The following is a 9,323-nucleotide window of genomic DNA, read 5'->3' on the forward strand; positions in this document are numbered from 1 at the left end:
AAGATAACTTCAGGGGCCTGCCCGGTGGCGCGCCCATTAAGTTCCCACGTTCTGCTTCAGCGGCCCCGGGGTTCGCTGGTTTGGATCCCAGGTGCAGATCTTCGCACCACTTGTTAATCCATGCTGTGGCAGGCGTCCCATACAAAATAGAGGAAGACAGGCACAGATGTTAGTTCAGGGCCGGTCTTCCTCAGCAAAAAGAAGAGGATCGACAGCAGATGTTAGCTTAGGGCTAATCTTCAAAAAAAAAAAAAAGATTATTTCAAACTAGTTTCTATACACCGTTTACCAAAAAATCTATTTGAGATTAATTTTATTCCCGAATGGCTGTTTGAAGGATATGCAATGCGTCCTTTCTTACACTAGAAAGCACATAAACCATGTTAGTTTGACCCTCTGAAGAAATGAGTACGGCCAGTGGGATGAGAGGTGCTGTGTGCTGGCCCCTAAGATGTCCCCTACAGGGCTTCTCTTTCAGCCACCAGCTGAACTGAGCAGGTTCCTGCTTCCTACCAGAGGCTAAGCCACAAGGTAGAAAAAGTCTGACCACCTGAATGGCCCCATGCAAGACCACCCCACGGGGACCCCAACACTAAGCTTCAACATGGGTGAGAAATAGATATTTCTTGTGCCGAGTCACTGAAATCTTGCAGTTATTAAAGCAGTTAGAACCCCGCGTCTAAAACACTGAACCAGGCGGCCCTCAATCTTGTTGAAACTATAGGTCTTACTGTTCTAATTCCTGATCCTCACATTGTTTTAATTCCCATTATTTATATTCAGCTTTATTGTGAGTATTTCCCATAAACTAACTCAAATCTTTATTTAATGGAGGACAAGTGAGACAAGCCTCCACTGTTTACATTTAATAAAGTCATAAGCATCTCAAACAAGAGAAATTAGGGTAAAGTATATATTCTACTTAAAACTCTATTTGTAACTTTCACTTATATGCAGTTGATCTAAGTTATATCAGTGTCCAAAAAGGGAAAGAATGCTGAGTAAATATTAAAATGCGCAGCAACATATTTTGTCTCAAACGAAATTTGACAATCTTTAGAAACCAAATAGCCTGAGAAATGAAACCACAAACTTCTAAACTCTTGTCTAGCAAGAAAGAGTAACCACAAATGCAGCTTAAAAGAAAAACTTTGTTCTAAATCCTTTAATACCTAATCCCTATACAATTCTTTCAAATGACGTCCCTGAGGTTTTGTCATTTCCATAATTTTTTTTTTTAGAGTACTATGAGGGACTGGTGGTCTAGTGGTTAAGATTCAGCATTCTCACCACCGTGGCCTGGGTTCGTTTTCCAGTCAGGGAACGAGACTACCTGTCAGTCAGGTGTCACACTGTGGTGGCTGCATGTTGCTGTGATGCTGAAAGCTATGCCACCAGGATTTTAAATGCCACCAGGGTCACCCATGGTGGACAGGTTTCAGTGGAGCTTCCAGACTAAGACTAGAAAGAAGGACCTGGACACTTACTTCCGAAAAATTGGTCATGAAAACCCTGTGAATAGCAGTGGAGCACTGTCTGATAGAGTGCAGGAGGTGAGAGGATGGAGCAAAAAAGACTGGGCAGAGTTCCACTGTGCTGTACACAGGGTGTCTAAGAATCAGAACTGACCGGATGGCACGAACAACAAAAAGGGAGGGAACTGAACATTTCGGAAATGAAGGGAGCTTTTAATTTGCCTATGTAATGCAATGCACAGACAGCACAAAAGCTGTGAAAACTCGAATGATGGCTCAGGTATGAACATCATTGATAAGCTTTGTAACTATTCAAAATTACAATGCCAATTTTTAAAAAGGAGTAACATTTTAATAAAGTTCCTCCCTGGGATATCTCACAGAACAATTCACATTTTAGTAAAGACCTTGGAAACAATGTTGTTTCCAGCGTGTAATTAAAATCTGAAGAATGGTGATTGGGGAATTTGGGGGTTTATGTGTATTTCTAGTATTTAAATCAAAAACCAGGATACTTAACTCGAAAAGATTCACAAAAATAGGAGACAAACCCTATGGAAAACCAAGAACCAAGCTATGTTTTAAACAGGGTTGGTTATAAAACAAAAAGTGTTTTCCTATTTCTACTGAAAATGGACATGTGTCTTATATTAGAAAATTACAACCTTCCTCCTAAAATTAAGATGTTACTGTCTGTTCCTCCTCATTCTAAGCTGTGCAAGAGCCTCTCTCAGAATGATACAAACATAAGCATAAATTTCTCCCTCTCTGTACTTGCTACCTTTCTAGTTAATATCATCCCTCAAATTTGACTAGATGCTTTACTCCCTAAGTGTTTAGACACTATTCCTCGCATGCACCACAGGGAGCAACTTAAATCCATAAGCCTCTCCATAAGCATTAATTCTAAACCTAGGAAAGAATACAGCCCAGCAACGATTTACAAAGGGAAACCAGGTTTGAACTCCACCTCAGTAATTCCCTAACACAGGACTACACAGCAAAACAGGCAAGAAACAAAACAACCTGTCATGTACATATTCTGAGGGGCTGAAAAAACAAGCGTGATATGAGTAGGACAAAATGACTCAGCTAAGTTTTTAAAATTACATAGTTGTGATAGTGTTCAGCTTACTACATGGTCATGAATCAAAACACGTGACATATTCAGTCAATGAAAAAATATCTGTTAAGGATCTACTATGTGCAAAGAATACACCACTCCTCCATTTAGCTGACAGAATATGGCCACACGGATTCTAGTTCACAATCACACCCATACTTTTTTTTTTTTTTTTAAAGATTTTATTTTTTCCTTTTTCTCCCCAAAGCCCCCCGGTACATAGTTGTGTATTCTTCGTTGTGGCTTCTTCTAGTTGTGGCATGTGGGACGCTGCCTCAGCGTGGTCTGATGAGCAGTGCCATGTCCGCGCCCAGGATTCGAACTAACAAAACACTGGGCCGCCTGTAGCGGAGCGCGCGAACTTAACCACTCGGCCACGGGGCCAGCCCCCACACCCATACTTTTATATTACAATACAATCCACCAAACACAGAAAATGGGTAACAGCACTCAGTGAGAGGATGCTATGAGACGACCTAAAATGGAAGTGCTGCAGCACAGCAATAAAATCTTCAGCATGCACCGGAGCACACCTTTTAAAAATTCAATATGGTTTTCAATTGCTAGAAAACAGAAGACTCAAAGATCACAAAGCCTGTGGGCATATGGCCGGCTGGAGGGGAGAAAGCACTGACTGTTACCCCTGTAAGCTAAGGTTACGGCCTGACAACAGTCTTGACAGGACCACGACGTTTATGAGGTTATCTGACAAAGCTGGAACACACCCACTAAGCACTGATGTGTGCAAGGCACCATGCTGTCTGGCTCCTGCCCACAAGCACTTTATGGTTACTCAGCCAGATAATTTACCCTCTATTATCTCTCCAGCTTTGTGAGGACAGGAGCTTGGTCATACCAGCACTGCTATTCCCAGTAACCAGAATGATACAAAGGAGGCATTCAACCACTTGTGGATGAACTGAAAGGAAACATAAAGCAAAAACTACAAGAAAGAAAAATTTTAAATAAGTGAAACACCAAAAAAGTTCAAGAATATATAACACAACAGAAGATATCTTTGGATTAATTTCAAGGTCATTGCTCCAGGAGGTCGGAGGGCATCCTAAGAACAGGCACAAGGGGAAATTTCACAAGTGAAAGGTGGAAAAATGATCCCAGATGCTGAGCTCAGGGTCAAGGCCAAGAAGCTCCAGTAGACCTGAAAGAGGAGAAAATTCTCTGGGGTGTTTGAGATGTTTAAAATTTTTTTTTTTTAAAGTCAACGGAAGAAAAGAGCTAAGCTCAAAGAGAAGAGGAAGAAGAAACAGAACAGGGTGGCTCCAAAGATTAAGAGCGAAATCTGCGTATGGAAAAACATTCTTATCTGGGGACATCCATTAAGATGGGAGGAGAGGCTCTGACACAAAACAAACTAACAAACTGGCCTTGAGGGAAGCAGGAGAGAAAGCACTGCAGGAGAAAGGATGCCTCAGAGAGAACAGGGCAGCAAGAGGGGACAGGCACAGAGAGAATACGACCTCCAGAGGACACCAGGACCTAGAAAGAGGCAAGCGTGCCCAGGGAACACACCCTGAGAAGGACCAACCCGTCCTAAGAAAACCATGCCTTGAGAGAGGAAGTAAAAGAATCTTAATTTTTTTTAATGAGAGAAAATAAAGTCAATGTTAAAAAAAAAAAAAAAAAAACCACCCTGCACCAGACGTCACTCTCTAGTGACTGCCTCTCTATCATCAAGTTTTAGAAAGAACTGTCTACCCTGCCTGACTGGCTTCCCCTCTTGGCACATTCACTCCTTAATCCACAGTAATAAGGCTCCCCCGAGACTCCTCTTGCCAAAATCAGTAATTACATCCCAGAGCTAAATCCAATGGAAACTCTGAAATCACTATCTGACTGGAGCTCTCTCTAGCACCCTCTCCCTCGTGGTTCTTTAACACGCTCAAATCCCTCCATTTAAAGGAAGAAAAGGTTCCCCTTCACCTACCCTCCTATAGCCACCCTTTACCACCACACTTACTAAGAGTGGTCCACGCACACTGGCTCCACTTCCTGCTCCCACCCACTATTATGTAAGAGGGTTCTCTTACAAACTGGCCATCTCGCTCCTGTCCCCATCACTGTGTCGCCATTGCTGTCACCTATATTACTAATGACCTCTTGGCTGAGGTTCTCTTGGACCATGGCCTCCAAGCCACCGTTCATGCCCCCAGGCCTCATCCTTCTCAGACTCAATGTGGGAGCCTAGTCTCCTGTCTAACTTTTAAACACAAGAGTTCCTCTGATCACTTTCTACACCACTCCTCTTCTCACTCCATACACGCTTCTTGAATAACTTTATCTACTCCAAAAGCCTCCATTAACAAATACAGGCAAAGGCAGAGGTTCTAGAACTTTCTCTGTTCACTGCGCCTAGTGTTTCAGGCCAAAGAAATGCCTAATGATTAATGGAATCGTTAGGTAAGTTTTAATTACTTAACTATTTATGCCCCCAACAACTTAGTACCCATTTGAAAAAAGTACCCTTCAATTGAAAGAAAATGAGTATTTTTATTCCATTCTTAAATAAACCACAAGTATTTACTAATGGTATGTGTGCATGTGTTGAGCACCTCACAACTTTGCAAACCTAGGAGTCAGACTGGATACCACCTCCCTTATTTCCTGTTCCACACTGATCTTCACAAAGGGCAGCAACCACTGAAAACCCAGCTTTACAACGACGACATCATTAAAGGAATGCAGTGCAACCTACTGCAGAGACTTAACTACTCTGAGCTAGTAGTTTCCACAGGGTTCGACACGTCATGTACTGCTGTTTCCTTCAACACTTAATTTAATATCCCACAGTCTCCCTGTGAGCTCATCGCAGCACCTCAGCAAACAGCTCAAATATGTGTCTCTAGGCCAGACCCCTCCCAATTTCTAGATCCCTAAGGTAGCCAACCAAACACTACGGCCCACAGGCACCTTAAATTAACAAGGCCAAGTGTAACCCATCATTTTTTCCCCAAAATGGCTGCTGCTGGCCCTCCCGCTCCCCAAGAATGGCACCATGATCCACTCAACCATCCTGCCAGCACTTGGCACTGCCCTGAACTCCTCCCGCTCCCAACTCCCCCATCACAGACACACAAACACACAAACACACACACACACATCCAACCAACAATCAAGTCCCAGCAATCCTACCTCCTCCTTCCAGCCTTGCCCCCTCTTATCCATCCATTCTCCAAAGGGTACATCTGATTCTGTCCTTCTTTGGCTCAGAATCCTCCAACCATTTCCTACTGCCCATAAAGGGGTCCAAACTCCTCATAACAGGAATCACAAGACCCTATGTGGCCAGGCCCCTAGTTACTTTTCCTGTCTCATCTCTGGCCACTTTCCTGCCCTTGCACTCTACCGCACCACCATACTAAATTTCGTTTTTAGTTGCTCCAATGCACCATCTCCCCAACAAGACTTTGTACACTCTCCTCAACCCAGACTTTGACGGATTCCTTCTCTCCTACTTCTCCTGGAGGCTTCTCTCATCTCTGAATAGTCCCAAAGCTTGGGTTTGTAGGCATCCTACAAGCTCCTGCAGGTAGCCCCTCTCAGGGCACTTATCCTACACTGCACTGTGACCAATGGTTAAAACTCTCTGAGAACCGAGCTCAGCAGTCAGCTCATCTGGGGCTGACAGAGGTATCTGCCTTGTTTATCTTTGCATCGCCAGCACATATTATAAACTCTGAAGTACACTAAATGAATAAAGCCAGTGAATGAATGGATTAGGTCATTCATGGATGCTCCACAGCCCTCACTGCTGACTGACTCTCTCATGGCGCTTACTGCACTGCACAGAAACTGTGTGTCTCAGTAGACTAAGAGCATCTTGAAAGCTCTCATCTCTTATTTCTGCAATCCCAGTATTAAAATAGTGCCTGGTTGGGCCAGCCCCAGTGGCCTGGTGGTTAACTTCAGCGCGCTCCGCTTCAGCGGCCAGGGCTCAGTTCCCAGGGGTGGACCTACATCACTGTTAGTGGCCATGCTGTGCTGGCAGCCCACATACTAAAAAATAGAGGAAGACTGGTACAGATGTTAGCTCAGGAGGAATCTTCCTCAGGGGGGAAAAAACAGTGCCTGGTACTTAGGAGGTGTTCACTAAGTGGATTTTGAATAAAAAACGTTACTGAAAAAATTCTGGAAGGCTGTATACATGCCATAACATTAAGTGTGGTTACCTCTAGGGAACGAAACAGGACAAGGGCAGCAATAAGAAGAGGAAAAGGGAACTGAGACTTTTTACTCCATATATCTCCATAGTGACAGTAAATTGATTTCACAATATGCATTATTTATGCATTTCTGGTCTACAACATTCCTGTATTTCCAGCATAATATTAAGTCATGGGTACAGAACCACTCCTGAAGAAGAAGACATGGACTCGAGCAACATTTGGTTCCAAATGCCCAAGGGCAGGTCTCAAGAAAACCCGACCTCCAAGAGGAAAACAGGGTACTAAAGAAAAAAGGACTGAAAAGAGAAGTTGAGAATTTAAGGTCTGTACAACAATGTGGAGGCACTCCCAAGAAAACAGAAGGAAGGATAACAGCACATGGGAGCGGAAAACATAATCTGTAAGTATTCTTCAAAGAAACTTCTTGGAACTCTAAAAGGACACCACTAGCAGTGGCCCACTAGTACAGACAATTCTTTTAATACTTACCATAGGTCGTTGTTTTAATACAAACATTCCAATAACCAAATGGTTATTCGCCACATGCAGGTTTCTATGGGAAGTGTAAAGTATGTCTACGAAGACACATTGAGAATAGCTAGGAGGCTACAATGTTGGCATGACCACTTAGCAAAGTGTTTCACCTTTATTTTCAGAATTTTTAAAAATACTGAGCACATCATTGTCTATTACGTCATAAATTTTAAGCAAACAGATAAAACAATTTATAAAGCAACTTCATGTCACCAATTGGAAGTGCAAGAACAATTTGTATATGTTGAGAGCTCAAGAACAAGCTTCTTTGAATGTTTCAAGAAAACAGTGAATACAGGTCAGACCATAAATATATAAAGTCAATCAAACTTTCTAACCTAATGAGCTTCAAACATTTGAAAAGACACAGCTTTTGTGAATAGAAATTAAGATCTTTAAATATAAAGAAAAATGAGTACTATGTGGATGCTATTAGAAAGGAGACCAGACACACAATAAGAACTGCCTATGGGAAAGGTCAAACCCAGCTTTCTTTTGTTTAACCTCTCAAGTAGATAAAAGAACTAGCTTTAAAGAATCACTGCATTGTTTCACTGCTAGAAAAGGAAAGTTGGGTAAAGCAAATACAAAAACAAGCAACCAATGTTCAACAGAATTTGCCCAAGAGGAAACAGAAAGATAAGTCAATTACAGCACTTTGAACTTAGTTTTGATAGACAAGCAGACATTTTAAGTCTTAGACAAACCTAATTTTTAGGATGCAAAAGATTCAAATGGCTAGCCTCTCCCGTTATAAAATGTGGATTCCGAATCTTATTAAAATTTCATGCCCCATTATGCATTTGATTTGGACAGCTTTAAGGCAAAAAGTGGCCTTTTTTATTTTCAGTTTTCAAAAACTCAAAAATTATTGCTGGGAGTAACCGCGAATTTAAAATTAATCCCCAAATGAGAAAGAGCTCCTATTCCGTCCAATAGCAGCTAAGAAAATGAGATGCTCCCATTCCTCCCTAAGCCCATTGCTCAGCTTCTTAATAATTAAGAACTCTGCTCTCCACCCGGGAACGATCCCTCGCAAGGAGACTAAACGAAGAAGAAATCGCCATTGCCCCTAAGTACCACAGACGGAGAGGAAAAGGTTTTCCACTCGCTGAAGCTCTGGCGCGGAGGAGGCGCGAGAGCCAGGCGCCGCGGCCCCCGCCCGCCGCGCAGGGAAAGTCTCCCGGGGACGAGCCATCCGGGCGAAGCGGCTCCGGGCGCGCAGCCCTCTCCCCTCGCCCAGCAGGACGCTTCTCGCGGGCTGCCCGACCCCTTCCCTGCCCTCGGAGAGCCAAGCCTCGCTGCTGAGGCCGGGAACCCGCAGGCCCCCAGCCCTGGGGCGCAGAGGGCTCGGGGAGGGCGAAGCCGGGGCTGGGGAGGGCCGGAGCCCGGGGCGGGGGGCACGCGGGACTGGGCCAGACGCGGAGGAGGGCGCGCGGAGCCCGGAGGGATGTGGAGGTCCCGGACGCGGGGCAGCCCCGGGCGCCGTGCATGGGGCGTGAGCCAAGGCCCGCACGTCACCTGGGGCCGGGATGGCGGGCGCCCGCTCCGCAGCCCGGGGAGCGCGCACCGGGCAGAGCCGGAGCCCGAGAGCCGAGGGGCGGCGCGGGAGAGAACGGCCGCCGGGCCGCGCCGGCGGGAAGCCCCGGTCGGCGAGGGAGCCGGCGGAGAGGATGCAGCCGGGCTGCAGGGTGAGGCGCGGGGCGGCGCCGCGGCCCGCAGTGGGCCCCGCCGCCCGGCCGAGCGCGCCCGGCGCGATGCAGCAACTTCACTTGGCCGCGGGGCTGCGGGGGCCCGGCCCGCGCCCGCCCCTCCCCCGGGGCAGCCGCCCGGCCCGCAGCCGAGAAGGAAGGGCTCAGGACCGGGGAGCCCGGCCGGCCGCAGCCCGCACTCACCGGTCCGCGGGCCCGCCGCCGGCGCCGGGGCAGCGCTCCGAGCTCCATGGTCCCGCCGCGCCGCGGCCGCCCGGCGCCCCCGCCCCGCACCACGCCGCTGCGTGCGGTGTGG

The 9,323-nt window shown here is 46.1% G+C and overlaps 1 protein-coding gene across 3 annotated transcripts in view; it reads right to left on the reverse strand.

Moving 5' to 3' along the window:
• Positions 1-9,298, reverse strand: part of WASF3 (WASP family member 3) — a 121,910-nt gene extending 112,612 nt beyond the window's left edge. For all 3 annotated transcript variants that reach the window (XM_046664587.1, XM_046664583.1, XM_046664586.1), the window contains exon 1: positions 9,212-9,298. The gene's annotated coding sequence lies outside the window, so the exon portion shown is untranslated. The remainder of the gene's footprint in view (positions 1-9,211) is intronic.
• Between the last annotated feature and the right edge of the window lie 25 nt (positions 9,299-9,323).

The sequence above is a fragment of the Equus quagga genome, chromosome 6 (assembly GCF_021613505.1).
Source record: "Equus quagga isolate Etosha38 chromosome 6, UCLA_HA_Equagga_1.0, whole genome shotgun sequence".
Lineage (NCBI taxonomy): Eukaryota > Metazoa > Chordata > Mammalia > Perissodactyla > Equidae > Equus > Equus quagga.